The 22,899-nt window shown below is 39.9% G+C and overlaps 1 protein-coding gene across 1 annotated transcript in view; it reads right to left on the reverse strand.

Annotated features, from left to right (window-relative positions):
* dlgap2a (discs, large (Drosophila) homolog-associated protein 2a) overlaps positions 1 to 22,899 on the reverse strand; it is a 161,614-nt gene that overhangs the window by 58,604 nt on the left and 80,111 nt on the right. The gene's annotated exons all lie outside the window — the stretch shown is intronic.

Raw genomic sequence — 22,899 nt, forward strand, 5'->3', positions numbered from 1 at the left:
TATTCCAATGTATTTAACTTAATCAGAGGGAAGGTTTACTTTATCTTTATGCCTCACCATTGTCTGCTCTCACTGTAATTACAATGCCCTTCCTTTGAATCACATCATGATGAGGATTAAAATTCCATATAGCAAGAGTGCCATGTCATGAATGACACCATGATCGTTTTCCCTAATGTGACTTTATTTAGGAAACAATTAAAGTCTAATATATCCCAATGCAGTCTGAAGGTCTTCATATCAGTACCTTTTTTTTTAGTTTATGAGGTTTGAATGAATGCTAATGAAGTTACGCTATAAAACTTAAAAGTGTACATTTTATGAATCATATGTATTATAAGTATGCTGTATTTCATAAAATTATATTTCTTTTGCCACCCCTTTTTTTTGGTTTTCCTCATTACCTAGTTCTCCATGAAAAGCTGAATATTGTAGCAGAAAAGCTTGCCCAGGTTATATTTCAAACTTATCTGCACCCTGTCTTGTGAAATAGGAAACAAACAAACAAAACGAAGAATAACCATATCTAAGCTTGCTTGCCTGCCAATGATACGCCTCATAAACCCCTGCACTTTCACTCCCACTATAACCCCATAAAATGAAGGAGAGTTTTTACGAGCTACTGTGATAGAAGAGAGAGTGAGAAGAGGGGAGTTTTAGGCCAAACAGTAGCACTTTTAAGTGTACCAATATATTATCAAATCAATATTTTTTTTACAATATTTGCATAAACTTAATTCCAATTCGTTGAAAACAAACAAACAAACAAACAAAACAAAACACAAGGACAATGGGGACATAAGAACCCTGGGTTTGGCCCCCCTCATGTATGTTAATGGGGTGGCAAAATATTAGGAACACTTCTTCATATAATGCCCTCCAGTACACCACCACCCACTATGACCTAAATAATAAACATATTATTATACATATAAATTATCAGCTTTCAGACAATGTCAACAAAAACTGTAAATGTATAAGCTTTTAAAAGTAGAAAGTATGGCAGAGCTGTTGTAATGGGTTGCATTAGATTGCACAGGTGTTCCTAATAAAGTGCTTGGTGAGTGTATATTATAATGAAGTTCATTTCCTAGGAAATAAGTGGAGGAATTTGGATATGGATAAAACAATAAGGAATATCTGTTTCTGCTTAATTCTGCAAATTAAATACTAAACAAATCAGGTAATTTTATTGCATAGATACAAAAATCATCTATCCAATATTGCCATAAAGCAGTCCTGCTCACTGAGTTGAAACATTGCCTACAATGGCCTAAACCAACCTGATATTTGAGGATTAGCTACTGCAGTAGCAGTATAAAAATCCGTGATGAATTTAAAACTAATTTTTGATGTTTCAAAATATTTATTTGAAGCGTCTGTATTTCAATACTACTGTAGAAACTTCACATCATTGTAATATAAAGGCTAGAAAGCAGACAGTGTGCTCTGTAAAAGACCTCTGGGTTCTGTCACTGCATCCAGAAGATGTTTGTCATTGGGTATATTGAGGATTTTCCTCTTGATTATTTCATCAACAGCTCACAGAATCTCTCAAAAACCTGTCCAAGATCATGAGAATGACTTACTGTGCTGTTAGTGAATTGTGACTAAGGGTGGATGTTCCTTTTCATCTTTCAAATTGCATCAAATTTATTCCTTTCAAACTTATTTTTAATGAGGTCTAAGATGTCAACCCCTGAGGTGCAGCCCTGCTCTTCTGTTGCTGTCGTCCTCCATCTGTCGAGATGAAAACAAATTCTCGTTGTTTACCAGTCTTACATGAGGATGTCTACTTGGCAGCCTGATGTAAAATTAATCCAGGCTACTCTAAGCATGCATGAGAGGGGGGGAAAAAAGATAAGACATTTTCCCTCGGGAGCAACTGTTTTTGTAAGGCTGCACATAACGGAGCAGAAAATGCCTATCAAAAACGTTACTAGAATATAATTCAACAGCTAGGCTAAATCAGGTGAACTTGCTTGGTCTGAGTCAGTCCGGTTCACTGCAAGCTAGTAATTGCAGCAGGAGGATGATGGTGCATTATTGATTAATGTGATGTTACATTTCTGTCTGAAGTTATGTCACTGCCTTACTCTGAGGCCTTTCTCTGATTGCTGCGTATTCCTTGAGGTATCTCAGGGAGCTGCGCTGAATACATTATCTACTGGCAGAGTTGTAGCATTTCCTGGCATTATATAGTAAGACAGATGACATCCGCCCTCCATCTCTCTTTCTCCTTTTCACCTCTTCCTCTGCTGATACAGAATTTAAGTTTATCTAAAGGAAAGAAAAAAAGGGGTCAAAAAGTAAGTCTTACAAAACATTCAGAAGGTTATTTACACAAGGTGGATTGAGGGAAAGCAGCCCTTTCGGTGAGTGTGCATCCTACTGGCAAGTGCTCTGCCAACAGGGAGACAAGTATCTGTGACATCTGTGGACAGGGAGAGGGCTTGTTGTTTTTACACTGATATCAGCAACTGCCATCGCATTATCGGCTTCCTGGCAAGTGTGCCAACTGCATAGAATGACTGCTAGGATGGAGGGTGAATTTAGAAAACGGATGGGAATTTAATGTCAGCGCAACATACAGTAGCAAGACAGCATTTTCCTCGAATGTTAGGCTATCACTTTAAAATGTTGATGGGTGATCGTAATGATTATGCAGATGAAGACATATAAGAGATGTGGCATCTTATTGTTATGGGCTAAGACATTTCCTGAGAAAAATAAACCAATCACATTCTGCAATCATCCAATCATGTCTGACTTAACACCTGAAACAATACCCAGCTCTATAATGTTGTCAAACCTTCTTCTTGACGGCGTTAAACACACCTTATATCTGACATGAGGTGTGGAGGGAAGGGAAATGGAGTCGGAGGAAGAGGCTCATTTATTAAGGGCTTCTGTTTTGTGCTGCTGCTCCGCCTGCGTGCAGAGTGTGAGTAAAGGTCGTTTTGCTCCTCTTAACACATTAGCATTTAAATAGCATTATATCTGCACTGAGTATCACTGACAGCTCCCACTCTTCCACTGGCTCAGACCCTAACCGGAGTTGAAAACAAAGTTAAAAGATAATAAAGCGCCGGACTAGACTGAGAGATCAAAGGCATACGACCTTCAGACTTGGCAGTGGTTAGCATCATGGCTAGTAGTCACAGCACTATTTAAGAGAGGATTGGGATGAAGGCAACTGTGTGGAAGCTCTCCAGTGTTGAGGCAACACATGACAGACCTGTAGTTGCAGTGTTTAATGTTTTTTTTTATCAGAAAAAGAATCTGTCATTTCTGAATGGTTTGGCTTAAAAGCCCCAAACTGCTTCAGTACTTTAATTTGGTTGCTTATTTAAACTACTGGTCTACTGTTCAATACGTATCCATACCACAGAAAGATGACAATGTCAACAATATTTAAACAAGCATGTATATATCAGATGTTTAATTCTAACACTCATATACCATGTATGAACTACATGCATGCAATAATGTCAGTGGTTTCTTTGAAAGGTCTGGTGGACTACACAAATATCTGGCGTCTTGTATTTCTGCAATCACAGTTTGTACTCAATCTATACATCTTTTTTTTTTTTTTAAAAAAGTTACAATATCTGTAGTGTCCAATAAATGTCAAAGAAAGGAAGAAGCTTTTGCATTTTAGTAGCAAGAACAAAAAGCAAAACAGCCTGGTCAAGCTACTCTGGCAGAATCCCTTCCAAATGGCCATAGTAAAGGCACACCCCTTATTTTCTGAGCAAAACAAATCGATAGAGCTGCTTTCTTGCCCATCTCCCAAAGGTTAAATGCAGTCTCCCCAGAATTCTGGCCTTTCTTTAGAAAATCAAAGGAAGGAGAATTGTGTCCTCAACCCTCGGGGCAAATTAGCAATGGTCTGAGCTATTAGATTTGAGAAGGAGCCAATGGGAAAAGAGGCAAAGTAGCAAATCTGTCAGCTTCGCAAGCCTCATGATATCCACCATAGCGGCTCTGATCAAAATAAGGCTCCAGCTTACAGCTTTGGCATACATCCTGCTCACTTGTCCATCTAAGTGACAGCACAGGACGATTCATGCATACATTTCAAGTGTGAGCTGAATCCACAGCATTTTAGTGTGCAAATGCAAACTAACTGAACTGTTTCAAACTGCTGCAGAAATTGGAAGCCAATCACTTGTCACTGATATTTTTCTTCATAAACCATCTGTCTCTGGCTGAGCATGACACCTAAAATGCCAGAAAAAAACACTGTTCCTTTCATGTTCGCTGCTATGACTGATACTTAATGCTGAGACATGAGATAAAAAAAAGAGTCGGTTACATTAATGTGTGCTGAGTCCACACTGCATGCGTCACATGTGGACACATGGTTGCTCTCACAAACTCACACAGCAGGGGAGGACCTGCTCTCCCAACTGGCTTTAAATCAAACTAGGAATTCACACTGGGGTGATTTATAGAGGGGTCAGATGAACATATATCACAATAATGACTCAGGCTATTAAAAAAGATCAGCAGTCCACGCGCCCGCTCCTGAGAAATACCAAGTGACATGCTGCTGTGGAAGCTATCATGAACTTTGTCACCAGTGTGAAAACAATGTATTACACAACATCTGTTTCTCTCAGTCGACACCTGAAACTGTCACAGTGACTGTCATTATTTTGGAAACATCTGACTAAGGGTCCCATAGCAGCAGGAAAGATGTCATAGTGAAGTGTTGTTGTTCTTCCAGACGTGGGTGCATATCTAAGAACATGCACTGGGGTTTGCATGACAGGGATTAAAATCCTGATATTTACTGGAAAATGTTGTCAAAATCTACTGCTTTTTTTTTGGAAAATTACCTGCATTGACCTGGGATTTTTTTTAGCTTGTGTGCGCCTGCCTTTCTATGTGCACCTGTGTGTTACTATAGTGTCACTATTATACCAGACTATTATATGTACTGGATCAAAGACGCCTTCTCCAAACTTCATTAACGCTACCACGCAACTGCTGTAGCTAAATAGCATGTCCAACTTTGAATTACCATTATTACAGCAATATAATGTAGGATATATATGAATTTAATATTCTACAAAAAAGTGGTACAATTTGTAAAAGTAACACCGAACATTTCAATAAGCATTTCATGATTTATTATCTACAATTTAAAATTACATTTATGCTGAGAAATCCTGGAAAGAGTTATATATTTACAGGTAAATATCCAATCCTAACCTGCACCCACTGGTGCACATACTTGTATACAATTGCACAGATGTGTATGTTTGGTGTCTTCCACTTCAGCCTCTAGCTGTTGCACCGAGCTGCATGTGGTTATACTTACACACCTGAGAGTGCTGTCTGGATGTGAGAGATGACACAGTGAGAGACCCCCCACAGTAATCAAAGCTGACACACCACTATCTCTCTCCCAGCAGGGTGGAGGTTTGCCTGCGAGCATGGAAGGATAGATTAGAGCAAGGAGAAGCTAGCGGAGATGAGGGGGTATATTGTCCATTGAGCCTCTGTAAACAACAGTAATGATTACAAGAAGACAGTTTGTGTGTGGCGATATGTTTTGGGAGAATCTGGGGAGATAAGAGATACAGGAGACTGTAAAATGATACTGATACAGTGTGAACATGAACCATAACAGCAGATACGCATATTCCTGTAAACCCCCAAAGAGCTCTGCACACAAGTATATCAGCTTCAATACTAATCTCTTCAGAAATGATTAGGCTATTGGCAGGCTGTCCCAACAAAATGGCAAAATGGCAATTTCTCCTCCCTAACACCCAATTTCACCAATAGAGTGGCAAGCTGAAGGCAGCCATAGTATTTAGGTGCAGAGAGATTATGGTGGCCAGATAAAGAGAAGCTGCTGAATGTCTGAATACTTATCGTGAGCCCGCTAATGATGAAGTGTGTTATCTGTGCTGCGCTCAGCGCTCCTCCTCAGTCCCCCCCCCCCTCTCTCTCTGCCAGTCAAACGATAGGTGACAGAAAGGAATTCAAGTGTCAGGATCAGCGTTCCTTGCTCCTCCCAGTATGACAATACTTGAAGCTTTTGTGCTCCCCAACTTTCTGATTACTCTTTTGTATCTTGGAATTGAACACAAAAGACTGTAATGTCAATTGTTAATGGTTACGCCGAAAACGCAAAGCCGCTCTCATATTCAGCCGTGGTAATTTCATCCCACACAACATCACAACAGTGGCAACGTTGTCAAATTATCTTGCTATCTTTGAATCATTCCTTAATCAAGCACTGATTTTCTAAATCTAAATCTTTTCAAAACACCCCTTTTTCATTTACAACAGCCACAGAAATTGACTTTGAGTCCAACAATGCCCCTGCGCAAACTCTTGCCAAGTGTGGTAGATTGCATGGGCTTGCATTTACATGGTGGAATCATAAATCCAGCGCAGCTATCCAGCTATGAATAAATCATGCTGAATGTGAAATTCTGCCACAGGAAAAGCCCTGTGAGTGTGGGAGAGAGAGAGAGGGAGAAAGAGTAAGTCACATCTTATGTAACAGCCAGGACTGCATTCCCAGGCAACTTGTTAAAGGAAGCCTCAGAACAGTTCCTGGTTGCTGTAGCAACACGCTCTGAAGTTCCCATCCTTTGCTGTCGTTGCAGCCACTGAGGACTTCAGCTGAAAATGAGATATAATTTGATAATGCCACACTGTTATTATTTGCAGGGATGACGAATAAACACACGTCAAAGGCATCCTGTTGACCAAGAATCCACGAGTTGCATCAAATGTTCTGCGATGCTCAAGTAAACAGCAAGTTCATGACAGCAAGACCTTGTCATTCATTAACACTGTATCAACTATTCAAGACCCAGCTCATGTTTCCTGGCAGATGAGAAGGTCCAGACCAGCCATCAGTCCACAGACACAATCCCATCACGGATGTGATTTTAAAAACACGACATGTCCCCAGGGCTTGCAGACGTCCACACTCCTCAGAAGAAGACAATTGAAATCCTTTAACCTCTAATGTAATTTTCCTCCTGGCTCCAGCAGTCTCTCTGCAGACCACAGCAGCCCAGGTAGTGGAGGGTGGGGGCCGGCCTTAATGACTTTTTGGAGATGGAAGTGATACCGACAGTCCGGTTCAGATCCTTGTCTCTCACTCGCCTTTTCCCCCAAAGTCAGCCAGAACATTAGAGCTACAAAGTCAATCAGCGTGTTAAATGATTTGCTGTGATGTTAATCGGGACAAAATCCGATCAGAAACATTAAGTGTACTGACAACATTAGAGGGTGGAAACAAGCGATACTGATATGCAAAGTCTTTGTTACTGTAAAGATCACATGATATGTGATTGGAAGAATTAAAAGACTGAACCACAGTGCTACACACCACAGCGGCACCCTCTGTTGATTTGGATGGAGGAAGGTTGCATGTCGCTCTAGGGAGTGGAGGTGATCCTGGACACATCTGACAGTAAAATGTAATTAGTGTAAGTGCCTGCCCCATTGTTTTACTGACATAATTTCACAGCAGTGAAATGAAAGAAGTGCTATTGACAAAGCCCCGGGTGCACTCTAAACACATCATACAATAACTATTTACCAGCCAGTGCTGGGGAAGCCAAACAGCAGATTTAGCCACTCCACAAGGCTTGTGCTGATAACCTTGCTGAGTGATGTGCTGCAAACAGCTGCCACTATTATCACTAATATGACTGTACAGCATGTGTGGTGATTGCTACATTACATTTTCCTCAGTCCCACTGATAATGTTACATGTTATGTTAATAACATTAGATACTATATTTGGGGTGCAACTAATGATTATTTTTTTTATTATTGATTAGTCTGCAGATTATTGTCTTTATTAATCAATTGATTAGTCTACAAACCTCAGAAAATAGTGCTAAATGCCCAATATAAGTTCCCTGAGGCCAAGGTCACATCTTCAAATCACTTTTTTTGTCCGACCAACAACCCAAAACCAAAAGATATTTAGCTTATTATCATAGAAGACTAAGAAAACCAGCAAATATTCACATTTGACAAGCTGGAACCATTTTTGCTTCAAAAATGACTGAAGATAATTTAATAGATTAATAAAACACCAAAATGCTTGGATTTTCATTTTCTATCAATCAACTAATCAAACTCTAGATACTTCTAAAGGACCAGTGTGTAAGATTTAGTTGCATCTAGCAGTGAGGTTGCACCCAACTGAATACCCTTCCCCTCCCTCTCCCCTTCCAAGTGTGTAGGAGAACCTACGGTGGCCGCAAAACGTGCAAAAACACAAAAGGCCCTCTCAGAGCCAGTGTTTGGTTTGTCCATTCTGGGCTACTGTAGAAATATGGCGGTGCAACATGCCGGGCTCCATGGAAGAGAACCCACTACCTATGTAGATATAAAGGGCTCATGCCAAGGTAACAAAAACACAACGATTCTTATTTTCATGTGATTATACATTAATTAAAACATACTTGTGAATATCATATTCTATTTATGCCAAGTCCATTCTGCTAGATGCCACTAAATTCTACACACTGCACCTTTAAATTTTATTTCAAAAGCATTTATGGCACTGGTAAAAGTGTAAGCTGTTCAATATTTGACATATATAACATGAAGACAGACAGTAATGAACACGAATAAACTGTTGATAAAATGTGTAACAGTAAAGTTACAGTGTATGTAAAGATACACAAAATGTATGACAACTATTTTAAATAAATATAGTTCTTTTGGATTTACATAGATTGATCGTGTCTGGCAGGTTTCAGCCCATCAAATGCCTCCTTAAAGTGCAAGCTGATGCTCAAAATTACCCCCAGTAAATTGAGCACCAGTCAATAAATGACCAGAGGAGGTCCAAAAATGACCTTTGTGGGATGAGCAAGGTTCCAGCGCAGAAAGGTCACATAACTCAGAGCTGTCTTACATTTTGCATTTTGGATGCTAATTTACAATTTTCTTAAATATTTTAATTTTCAACATGTCTTTAATTTCACACTTCTACAGTAAGTCATATATGAGGGCTATGCTATGGGTATGTGATATGGGTAAGGCTGATGTGGCAGATTTGGCAAAAGTAACTAATGACACCTGTTGCACAGGAGCTCTTCCATCCACAGTACACTCATCACATGACGCTGTGTTACACAGTCTGAGTTAAAAGCGTAATGTAGATCAGATATGTGCACTCACGCTGCTTTCATAGTCAACATCTGTGCCAAGGCACTCTTATGGGGGCAGTCTAGCATTCATTTGCTTCCCCAGGCAGTCACTCAAACCACATGATTCTGGTAATAATTCAATGGAGTGAGAGGGCTGATTTAGTTTCCCCCCAAGATCCAACACAAGTAGCTGTAATGGGATAAAAGGCGGTGTGGAAAACATGGATACAGGCTCTGAGAACAGTCAGACTGGATCAGATTTAAGGCAGCTGTCACCTGTTTGATGCTGAAATGTACAACAGAAAGGAGGACTCAAAGAAACATACAGGAACAGAGAAAACATATTGACAGCAAGTGTTGAAATTGATCGGTGACGGGCTAAACTTGTAGCCGACTGCCAGTTGACATCCCTGCTTCACAAGCCTTTCATTCTCATTCCCAGGGGTCTGACCGCAGCCTCTTCAACTGAATCTCGTCTAAAAGCCATTTTTGAGCCTCTGTTAGGTGAGCAGAAGTAATTTATAATGTCAGACTGGTTAGCACACATGTATTTGCGTATGGGAATCTGTGTGCTGTCAGATCGAGAAAGTATGTGAAGAAGAGTGGCAGGCATAGGGGAGAGAAAGAGGGTGAAAGACAGGCTGCTATGCAGTTACACCAGTGCAAAAATTTTTGTCAGGAATACTCACTTGGTGTAGTAAATGGAGGTGAAAATGCAATTTGACTCGGAGGTACAGTATGACTGTACTCGTGGGAATGCTTTATGCTGTTGGAATACAATATATCACAGCGATGTGAGAAATAACTGACAGTGAGCAATGCAAATAATCCTTCAGTGGGATATATAGCTAGTATAGCTTTCCGGAAAAAATATACTTTTTAGTATATCATTCATTCTTATTGGGAGCCTCAAAATATAAATTTATGAGCGTCTGATAAAGATGTTTAGAATTATGTCATAGGTGGGGAGCTAAACAACCCAACTTCTGCTGAATTTTAACACTGCTCTTGAAGAAACCTGTCATCACTGCCTCTAAAGCAAACCCCTTAAGTGGAACCACTACCATGACAAACATCAAATCCCTCCATCCACCCACCTCATAAGAACTCTACAGCAACTCTCCTTGTTCAATCCCTTCAAGCTTTGAGCTGGAAGTTGCTGAGAAACAAATATTGAGCACAGCACAGCCAGGACCAGGGTGTTAGTCTTTGCCTGGGGCAACATACAGTGCATGGAGAGATGTGACAGTCACAGCAGTCACTAGCTGTGTCCCAATTCAGGGGCCTGACTCTCTGAATTTTGTGTTTCTAGACTTAATATGTCATAACATTCTGGAAAGGCCATTCCCATTTCAAAAGACTCTTCCAAATATGGCTGAGAAATTACACATCTCATGTATCAGTACCCCATAATCCAATGTGTACCTGCCACTTGTTTAATGGTGTGTTCAGGAGATCATTAACTCGTAAAGTCTGGAAATATCACACAACCTCATCAAATTTACGAGGTTAATGTACTGTATATCACATCAACAAGACCAATGAAAAAGCCTGAATAGCAGGGTTTAAGTAACATAAACTAGAGATCAAATTTGTTCTTGTTAGCATGGTGTAACAAAAGAAATGTTATACCTCAGGTAACTTATTTGGATATACTTACAATTATAAATATAACACACACTGTAAAGTGGATTATCTAAAACTTTGTCTCAGTTTAATATTTACATTTTGTTGGCAGTGTGAGGGCAACCTCCCAGTGATGAACTTGAAAATGTTAATAAAGGACTAACAAGGAAAGTCTGGATGCTCCATTAGCTTTGGTCTCCTTGAGGCTCGACTGTCTCATTTAGAGAGGAAATGATCAACTAGTCAATTATGCGATTAGTCAATTGACAGAAAATGAATCATCCACTATATTTTGATAATTGGTCAATCATTTCTTCTATGATATTGAACTGAATATCTTTGGTATATTGGTCAAACAGAACACAAACTATTCATCAATTAATTGAGAAAATAATAGTTTAATTGATACTGAAAATTCTTGTTAGTTGAAGCCCTAGTTTCATTTGGGGAGGAAACACAGGTTCAGCGTAGCCTTCGGGTCTGCTAATAGGCCATGGCTGTCACAGAGGTGGAAGATGACAAAACAAAATTCCATATTTGTGTTAATTAAGTGTTCATGTTGTGCCTAAAACAATGAATATTGTGCCAATACAATGAAAACAGATTTGAACATGTTAGATAAAAGTCTTACTGTATAAAAATTGTGCCATGCTTTAAAAAGAATGTAACATCGCTGCTTTACACTGGTTCCATGTTGCAAAATATCCGTCAACATACACTGTTGAAAAATCTAATCAAGAAGAAAAGGCGGAACAAATGCTGGATGTGCATGCTTTGTATCACGAGCAGAGGAGAGCAATTTAATATGTCCTTGTCCCTTCTCTGGCAATTACATCACTGTAGATCATTAATGACAAGCCTTACTGTTACCATCATTTTTCAATTATGCAGGAAAACATTCTCCCAACAAATTGTGTCGTGCGATTTTTCAGTATTTATTAGTATGGATATTGAAATTGCACGACATCTGGGTGGTCTGTTCCTCTACAGAAATCAATTAAAGCGCCTGTGATATCCCTCCCACTCTCATCTCCATATCCAACAAGGCGAGCCCCTGAGGGTAACGACCGCATCGTTGCATCACACTGCTTCCTGATTGGCCCTTTAATGCATGTCCTTGAGGCCTGAGCTTTGAAAAAACTCCCCTATGCGATGTGTATGCACATAGCAAATAAATGAGCCCACAACAATTACTTCACCATGAGCACGATCACAATCGAAAAAAGAAGTACAAAACAGTTTGGGCAATGTAGCAGGTACAACCTTTTTTTTTTGCCTGCTGCTCCTCAGAGAGATTACACAAATCTGCGAAAACACAAATTACCAAGTGTTCAATATTTGCAGGTGTGATTCAGAATCAACAAACTGTTCAGTGAAGTCTGCGCTAGAGTATGTGATCCTACTGTAAATAAGAACGAGTGCTGCGTTCTCTCAGATCATTTTGTGTTCGCAGAGGAAGACACGGAGGATAGGTGAAGAAGAACGGGAGCCAAAGAAGAGGATGAATTAACATAGAACCAAGTGAGAGAAGGCGACGCATGCAGCGAAGCATGCTTATGATGGATTAATGCTGTTTTGCATGAATTAACAGGGAATATATGAAACATGCTGTGAATCCGTTTCACCCAATGGTCAATTTAATACCTAATTATGTTTCGCTTGTCATACTTTAATGCCGCCTGAACGTGAACAATGAGAGATGGTGATTTAATTGATGCTGGTCCCCTCGTTCAACACTGATAATGCAATGGGTTTTGTCAATCTGATAAAGGCTATAGATAATAAATCATTACCTTGAGTTATTAATGTTGTGTACTCTCACTGAGCACAGGGCATCACTCACTAAGTCCTATTGGACTGCTTAGTACAAAACTTGATCACAAACAGATTATGAGGGATGGAGGGATGAATACGTAAACGCTGGCTATGGCTCCATTACATTAACAGGAGGGAGGTTCACAGTATATGAGGATATAAAGTTAAATGGTACCGGGACTAATGGAAGTGTTTATGTTTTTCCCATGAGACTGAAGAGATACTCTGGGGTCGCCTGATTAGCGAGGAGTCAATAATGAAAGGTCAGTATGTCTTGACCTCAGCTGCTGCAGTTTCTCTCGACAGCGCAGTTCACAACATGAGATTTTGTATTAAAAGGAAGGTTTGAAATCAAATCAAATGTTGTAGCAGATTTTTCAGCCTGAGAGAATGCTCTGAACTCTCTTAAAATTGTCAGCACAATTTTGCAATTAGTAATGGATCATCAGTAGAATGCTACATGACCGCCGGCACGCTCGCGTTTGTGTTCCTCATCTCCTCATTTGCAAAAACTATTCAGTGGGAGGTGAAACTCATGAAATCAATGTTGCGGTGTGGAATATCTTCCACTTACTAACAGAGTAGTGCCTTAGCAAATGTCAAAGTTATACACACTACTTGAAATGGTCCATGCACTACTACTACCACATTTACATGCACAATACACACAAACACATTAGTGCTGAAACAAATTAAACACCAACATTCTGTAGTTACAGCTTCTCCAGTGTAGGGATTTGCTGTTTTACTTTGTTTTATATTAGTGTTATTTAGGTTTGTGTAAATTTTGGAGTGTTGGTCGGACAAAACAAGACATTTGAAGTTGTAATCTTGGGCTCTGGGAAACTGATGGACTTTATTTTCCAGACATTTTATAGATAAATGGTTGATCGATAAATAAAACAAGACATCCATGGATGAATTGATCATGAAACTATTCTTTAAGCGCAAGAGTACAGAGAAAGCAAAGTAGATGTTCGAGCATCCATTGAACTCTCACTGTATGGCAGTACCACAATACCATCCACCCGTCTCTTTACCTCAGTGTTGATTAGAACAAAAAACCAAATCAGCTTCCATCAAGCTGCTGTCACTGCAACCTTGCAGCTTGTGTCACCCCACACCTAAAAAAACATGATTCAAAGAAGAAAGACAGCATCTAGAGAGGAGAGATAGAAAGAGATAAATGCTAGAACTGGAGAACGAGAGGGAGCATAATAGAGCTCTCCTCCATCCAGACAGAACATCTTGTTTAGCCATCGACATGTTTGTTAAAAAGTACTCAGTTGTCGGCTGGTGCTCAGTGGTTGCAGCTCGGAAGTTGGGCAGGTAAGTGGCAGCGTGAAAGAGATTTTAACAGTTTAGAAAGGTCTTCTAGGTGCCAGGAGGAAATACCGCAGATTGCTTAACCTGTAGAGAAGGTCCTGTGCAGCCGACAGTAATGGATTGTTTGGTTTTTAGAATGAGCGTTAAGTGGCGCTGGCTGTCAGAGTGTGCAGTGTTTTAGAATGAACCCAAATTAAGTATCTTGTGTGCTCTTTGAGAGCACTTCAGCTGAGCTCAAAGGTAGTGACCCCGCTGCTACAAAATGTGCATACTATAAGATTGTCACTGCTGCCTGTATAATTTTTAATTCACAAAAAATGCAAAAAACACACTTCATTCCACCTCTGTATGATTCTTGACCCATAATCCGAGACCTCTTGGCCACAACTTATGTGACTAATGTGTAAGTAAGCAACAGGGTGTATTACATTTCAGTAAAACACATCTGATTGAGGGCCATGAGCCATGGCATGCATCCATCATCCACAGCTCCACAGCCCAGCTTCCTGCCATAAAGATTAACCCAAAGTGACCTCCACTAAGGCTGGGTGAGGAATTAATGTTTCCTAGGGCCCACATCAGGCTCAGGCATTGAGACGTTATGAGGACCCCTCAGGGAAGTGGGGGCCTTTAGGGTGAGGACACAGTACACACTATTAACCCCTCTGATCTTGGATTATTGCCACGTCAGACGAGTGCTAGTTATCACACACAGACCGGACCAACAGGGTTGGCTATTATGTCCCGAGGTTAGTTTGCCACAGGAGGGACTGTGATTGAACACAGCCAGCGACAACAAAAGGCTCACACATTCTTCTTTTCAGACGCACAGAGTGAATTTCCTGGACAAAGAAGCTAAATTTGAGGCAATTGCACAGCTACGACACTTTTGACATGATTCACATCATCATCAGAGGCTCGCATTCAGTCCTAAAACCAACCCTGGTAGTTACCAGGAGGATGTCTACGCAGTATCACCAATAAATCATTTCTGAACGAAGACTTCCAAATAACACTTCTTCAAAACTTGTGTGGGAGGAGAAATCATTTGTGTGTGAATCAACCTCACTCATGGATGATTCAAATGTTCCTTGATGGGGAGGGGAGTGGGGAGGAGGGGGCTAGCCCAAAACTGACAGAAGTGCAGTTTTGTCATAATTGTTGCTGAAAATAATGACAGTCCCCTCCAGCAGTTCATGCTGTGAGCACTGTTCCTCCTTTTTCCCTTATTTATGCTGTTTGGGTATGTGTTCCCTCTTGAAATCCAGGATGGGGGAGCGTTGGATGTGTTTATTTTTAGCAACAAAAAGTGTGTCTCCAGCACTAGGGCTGCACCTCCGAGGCACGCAGACACGTCTGTCACGAATAGGAATGAGCCGGAGCGTTAAATATTTGTGTTTAAACTGCTCTGTGTAATTAATAGGGGACAGTATTTAATGACATAAAAAGAGGGAATATAATGTGAATTAAAAGTTACTCAAAAGCAGGCACAATGCAGCTTATCAGCTCAAGCGCCATAATGACAAGAAAATTAGAGACCACTGTCTGTTACTGGCCTGAATTATTACATAAGGTTTAATACTGCAGGATCCAGTTTTGTTGAGTGATAATGATGATGCCAATTCCTCAGTATCATTTAATTTTCCAAACTAAACTTTTTGGTCCTCTTCTTATGTTGCTACTAAGTCTTTGACCAACTGGAGCCAATGAATCTTGGGCCAGTGGGAAATCTTTCTGACTGCTGTGTTCACCTGAATTGCACTGAGGTTAATAACTAAAAGAGCTGCAGATAGAGTGGTCACTGAAGTACTATATCAATTTCCAATTTCCTACATAGTGGATGTGCATGTACCCAAACATCATTATGAAAAAGGTGAAAAATAATATTTTGTACATTACAGGTGATGGCAACATCAGATATTTACATTGTAATGAGTTTTCACACAAGCTGCGAGGTATGCCTACTGACATTAGGAAAAGCAGGGCAAAAAATAACCCTTATTTCCTGCTGGCTGACATGCTTTCAAGAAGCCAATTTTTTTCCTCAGCACCACTGAGCCAAATATCTGGCTAAATGAAGAGGCTGCAGAGCATGGTAATGTGATTTTGGTGCAAGCACATGAAGTAGAGAGAAACAACACAAAGTGAGAAGTAGTGTTTGGCAATGAAACCAGCACATCCTTGAATCGAGTGAAAAAAAAAACAACAACCCCAGTGTTCTACTGTAGGATGTCTGTGTTGTATTCATTATCTCCCATGTCATGGTGATTCAGTGTCACTGAAAGACTTACAGTCTGTCATAGGGCACAGAGGACTCAGTCTCCCTGCTAGGTAAAGGGATTGTGCTTCTGTGACCTCAAGCTGTTTGAGCTTATCAAGTAGTAAACAATGCACCACAATAGACTGATGAGCACAATGACATCAAGCTCCTTGTTTTATGAGCTGCTCTGGTGGCACAATGTCAAACAACAATGACGTCGGTTGAAAACGAAAAGACTCAACCTTTCATTCCTAACTTGGAAAATAATACAGAAAATAAAACGGTGGTGAAAAAGAGACAACTGTTCCAGCAGGAAATGTTCAAGAGGTGGAACATTATGTGGAAATTCAGATGGGTGTTCATGATTCACCCATGCTGCAGCCTGACAGTAGCCATCAGTCTTATACTCTCCCAATCCATTCTTCTGAGTGCACTAAGCCTATACATAGCAACAGTGTGCTCGAGATTCAGTAGCAAGCCAGTGCATCATCTGATATCTCTGGCCCCGTCTGACGCTTGGCTAGCAAAGCAATGCATCTGAGGAGCTCTCATGAATAAAAGTGCGGCAATACACTTTGATTATAATCAAAAACCGATGCAGGGCTTAAATACGGCGAGTTTGCGGTGCTCTGTAATCACAAGCATCTCTAAGGTGCCATCATTTCAGAGAGTAATGATTAATTTCTTTGGGGCTCCATCCACACGAGGCCCTTGATCATATACTGTAGGCCAGGGCTGACTAAAGAGAGAGAGAGCCAGCAGGGAAAAAATGTGAAATGATGACATTGGTGGTTTCGGCTAGGGAATTATTCTTATTACCGTAATTGGTTCTTGTTGCTGAAAAATCTGAAGAGCTCATGCCTGACTGGGTGGAACAAACTGGAAAGAAATACCCACCTATGCCCCTGTGTGTGTGTTTAAAGAGGAAGGGAAATAGAGAGAGAAAGAGACAGAGGTGGTGAAGGAGAAAGAGAGGCTCCCAGAGGCCAGGTTGGGGGTTTTAATAAGGAGCTCTGAAGAAAGAAGCAGTGCCTGGAGGGAGAAGACCTCTGCACTGATGACCACAGCAGTGCAGGCAGTGGACACACTCACAGAAAGAGGAGGACAAAGGCAGCACAGATGGAAGAGAATGATAGAGAATACCTGCTCAACAGAAGGCTGCTGTGTCTATATTGGGCATGGGATGATATGAAAATTTCACGTCACGATTATCCTGGCCAAAATAATTGCGATTCACGATATTACCCCGATAATCGGCAGTAAAACATACTGGAATCATATTTCCTTATGTTTTTTTAAGAAACTAATATTTTTTATTGCATCACAGATAGGAAACGTCATTTTTTAGTTAACATTTGGTGAAAAACAAACAAACAGTGACTGGAAAGATTCAGGCTCCTCCTTGTGGCAATTCAAAATAAATCAAGAAATCAACATAGGACTGTATGTTAGACAGCTTTTTCAAATCATTCATGTGAGGATATTCACAATTATCCAAATTCATGATAATGGATATCATGATAATGGAAATTCACCACGAGCAACTTATCCTGAGTGTTTTTTATCCTAAATCGCAATAAATCTTTTATCCTCCCATCCATAGTCTATGTACTTACTTTAAAATGATTTTTAAGATCTGCTGTATTTGTTTTTACCAGTTTCAGTATACTGAAAACATCAGTGGGTGTTACTTTGTTTTCCTAGTTTGAATAAGTAGACAATGGTGAGATATTTGCCAGCAATTAGATATTTAAACTGCCATCTTGTGTCATATAATGTGGTGATAAAATTAACAGACTGTAGAAAACAAGAAAAATGGAACCACAAATACGGCTCTACAGGCAAATCAATATGATTTGAATACATGTTGAAATGATGATATAACTGTTGTATGTCAAAATGCAAGCTTTCATATATTGCTGTGTACTCTGTGATGTGCTTTTTAGAGAATATTAGAGTACAAGAAAGTGAAAGAACAGGAGGAGGAGAGGAGAAGTGAGAAAGTATGACAGCGTTCAAGGTATCATAATCATGAAGGACTGGTGCTCCATTAAAGATGATTTTCCTTCCTGAATCTAAATGTTAACAGTCAATTAGAGTTGACACTAAATTTTGACCCTTTGCCCCATTTTTACAATCTTTGAATTAATGTTTTTATATTGGCCATAATATTTAAATCATAGTCAGTTTTCTGTGTCCATCCTGTCCATTAGCCTAGCATTAATATAATGGACCTTTATGGTATCATATAATATATCTGCTTTGTTATCAACTGCCTTGCTGATTGGTCTGTTTGCTAATCTAAAAAAAACAGGAAACAAATATAATCTGGTGATTTTGATCAATTTTTACCAATCAATTTCATTACCACCAGAATTGAACTGTTCCAACAATTTGTAACAAAGGTCTTCCAACAAACTGAAAATGTCAACAATTTCCTTGACCTTGAGAGTCCCCTTTTGTACTGCATGTATCACCATTATTTTCACCTTTTTCCACTGTAGTGATGCTCTGATGTCAGTTCTCAATGCTGACCAAATGGCTAACCTATAGAATATGCAACGTTTTGACATTTTCCCCAATCAATCTATAACTTCAGCTTGATGATAAAATGTTTAGCCTGGCAAACCCAGACAACACTACTCAAGCTCAATTATCACTGAGATTTAAATCACAGAAAACATCTGTTGAGAATCCACTGAGCCTAGAAAATATGACGGGGGATCCAAAAATTCCCCAAAACCATCAATAGCATGGGATTAGGGTGAAGTTATCGGATTTGCAACTAGGTAGCATAAACCTACAGTTTGGTGAAACTGAAATTGGGACTGAAAGAGAGAAGATTTGCCACCATGGAAGAAATTTAGGAAGAATCACAGGAGGCTCTGGACACGATGACAAATCATGACTACAGGAAATGTTTACAGGAATGGGAGAGGTGCCTGTAGAAGTGCATCGCATCTCAAGGAGAGTACTTTGAGGGGGATTAGAAGTAGGCAGATGCATAGATAAACATAGATAGAGAGAAAGTGCCCCATTTCTGGGGTGTTTTTTTAATAAATAAATTCCCATATTACTGCTACATCCAGCGTGACACAACAATATACTCAGTACCTCATCTTGTTTCTGAGTGTAGCTGACAGAGAATTTATATTAGTATATGTTAGTGTTAATAGTTTACCGCAAGGTAAAGTGATGCAAAGCGGGTATTGATACTGCCATGTTTCTCTAAGTTATTTAAGTTAATTAAACAGTTGTGAAAAAGGTTTGCATCTTTAACCCCCACAAGCTACAAGATAAGGATGATATGATACACTTAAGAAATATGACAAAATTAAGGATGTTTTCCTCCCTTCTGTAACAAGCAGCCATTGAGGTGCGTTCAATGTCAGCTAAATTAATCTGACTTTCTAACGTCAAATTGATTTGCATGAACTATAATCAGCAGTGATGTTGTCAATGTGTTTGTGTTATTAATGCCAGACATTAAAGTAATGCCTAATGTACAATTATATGTACAGTAACCATACATATTTCCTTTCTTTGTATTTTATGTGTTATGTTTGCTCAACAGGTGTTTATGTGTATAAGGACAGTGAATGCAGCTACATTTACATGAATGTTGAATTTTAACTGTTTACTAAATGTCTTTATATATTTAGGCAAATAGAGAAGTTCAAGCAATTTTTTCAGTATTTTTGGAGGGAGGGAGGGAAAAGATGAAGGAATGTTAACTGTTAAAATCTTTTATAAGCTTATGTATTGCTTTTTAGAACTGTGACTTAAATGCATGATGTCTCCTAAACCTTAGTATTATGATATGTGAATTATCCATCCATCCATCCATATTAAACAATTTGTTGGCACATAGTAATAATATCTTAGCCATACAATTATTATGTTATTATTGAAGCAATTATGCCTTTTATGGAGAGGTGGTAAGAGACGAATATAGAGGCAAGAGAGGCAGCCAGAGAGAGTGTAAGTGAGGGTGTCAGTCAGAGGGCTACAGTAGGTAAGAGTTGGGCTGGTTAACATGTGAGGAGAATTTACTGAAATACACTTCATTTCTTTGCATGTATTATTAATTAACTGTCATGTAGCAGTGTTTGAACCAACCTCAGTCATGGGTTTGTTTTAAATATATACACTGTAATAATATTCCTTTAACAGTGTCACAAAAGTAGTCATTCCAGGCATATATTTATTTAATTATTTGCAAAAATCACTTTATGAATGTGGGCCCCTGCCCCTCTAACATCCTCTGCATGTCCCTACAGAGGGGTTCTACTGAAAGATTAATAATGACAATTTTTTTTAACAATTCCGGGGTTTTCTGGGTATGTTTTATACCAGTCGGCACACTACGAGGAGTGTTTAAACAATGACGTGACTCGCCACCTCTTGAAACTCTCAAACTAGAAGCAACAATTTAAACTACGCTAATAGATAAACTATGTGTTTCCGTGCAAATGCATGTCAAATTTATTCAGAAACTGTTCTTCATGTACAGTTTAGGAAAAATGTTTGAAAACATCTCGTGTGTTTGCCCAATGTGGTGCAAGACACATTCACGTTGATGTCTGAGTGAAGGAGAATCAATCATGGACTGTGCAGAACTATGCAGAATGATGTCTCAAGCAGATGCCTCTTGAGCCTTGTAGAATGAGCAAATTGTGGGCTGTTTTTGATACCAATATTGTTGACAAACCAATAGTGACATCATGTCTTATTTTGTTCCTACTATTGCATATGCCTATCCAAATGATCAAGTGCAGTGTTTGGCATTTAGCCCCCATCATCAAATGGGAGCTGAATGATGTCTGCACTAGGAGAACAGTGATCACACCTCCCCCGGCCAAGTTATACCCCGGGCCCTGGATGCTTTCCTAGTAATGAGACTATTTCCATGCTGACGGTCAGTTGCTCTTGTCATCACCCTCAGAGCCCAATAAAACCACATGAGCTACAGTGAGGTTAGAGGCAGCAATGAATTCAAAAGTATCACTCTCATTTTATTGACTCTATTCTGCTTCGGAACATGATGCTTATGGGCGATAACGATACAAATATTTGGAGATATATTCATCTGTGAGTCATCTCCCTGAAAAAAAAAAGAGTATTGCAATGTTGCCAACAATCTCTCGCTAGGTTTTTTTTATTTTTTAAAATGAATCATAAATGGGAGCATTCACAAAATGCTCATCCAAGGCATTCCTACTGAATTGGTTCAAAATTTCCCCTGATGTGTCTGCTGCTCATCAGTGTTTTGCCTGGAGTGATATCAAGCTTTCCTCTCACTTTTCCCAGGACTCTCTGAGCAAGGCTGTTCCGTATGCAGTCCCCTGCAGCCATTACAGCCAAACCCGGACAGCTGCTCACCTGGGAGACACAAACACACACCTACACACAGTCAACTATCACCTGAAGCCTGGTTTGGGAGTAGAGTTTCTCATGTAACATTGCCGAAACAGAATATTGATGCTGGTGGAGAGAGAAAGACGGAAAGTACCTCTGATTGGAACTTTTGTTAACTGCTGAAGGCCTCTCACCAGCTCTCTCTGGTACGGTTTCTCTATCTTTGCCTTCTCATTACTCTAGCTGCTGATTTTGGCGTTCCTGGTGACTCAGAGGCAGACAGATCAATGGCAGCAGAGTGTGGAAAAAAAAGAGGTGTTCCATTTCAATCTCCAGAACAGATACATCCCCACACATTTGTCATGCCAGTGCTCAAATTGAAGCTAGAGTAGATGGCATGTAATATCGGAGGCAGTGCCAGCTATCTGCCAAAACTTTCTCCTTGCAGCCTCCATTATTTTGCCTGATAATATTTTATATGTCTCAAACTGGAAGGCTCTCTCCTTGAGCCATTAAAATTCATTTTAAAATGTACTGGACGGTAATATTAAGTGTAAAAATATCAAAGGGGGGAAGGAAAGCTTCAGGAAAGTGTGTGTTGAGTGACAATAAGTGGTGGTTTGGTGGTTCTCTATGTGTGCGCGAGTGAGAGACGGAGAGACAGAAAGAGAAAGAAGGGTTGAGAAAGCTGAGGGAGCAACTTTGGCTACTTGATGATAAGCTCAAAAGATTGACTGCCTGCTGCACTTTTCCTTGCCGCCTGGTGAAGGGAGAAAAATTGCTTGCAGTTTAAATAGGATGTTTTCTTAATCCCACTTCACTGGGCAGCTGCAGGCAACCTTTAGATGTTATATTTTCTTCTTACTCTCTCTGCTCTCTCCCTCTCTCCTTCAGATGGCTGTTAGTGACATAAAGCTGCTGCTTTGCCATCCTCTCAAACACTAAGCCCCTGAAATGTTGTGCGGGCTTCCTAGGGTTGTGAGCGGCGCTGCAATCCAATGTTGCACTGTTGGCCGTCAGGATGCTTGGCTCCTTGACTGTGTACAGTACTGTGTTTGGAACACAGCCAGATCTGCTGGCAAAGGCCAGTAAAGCTGCAGCCCAATTAAGATCTAAGATGAGAGACATGATTTGTCAAGCTGAAGGCCAAAGGTCTCAGAATATGCCAACTCAAACATCAAAAGCAAAACAAGTAGAGTCAAAGCTACCGAAGCTATTACAGTTCCTATAAATCCAGCTTCTAGAGGATATGACTTAAAAAGCATTAAAAAGCACCTTTCATTTTGTATTAAACAGACAGAGTGCATATGGAGACTGCATTATTAAGGCTGTGGAGCCTCTCTGTCATATAATGCACAGCATCAG

This window comes from Thunnus maccoyii, chromosome 16 (assembly GCF_910596095.1).
Source record: "Thunnus maccoyii chromosome 16, fThuMac1.1, whole genome shotgun sequence".
NCBI lineage: Eukaryota > Metazoa > Chordata > Actinopteri > Scombriformes > Scombridae > Thunnus > Thunnus maccoyii.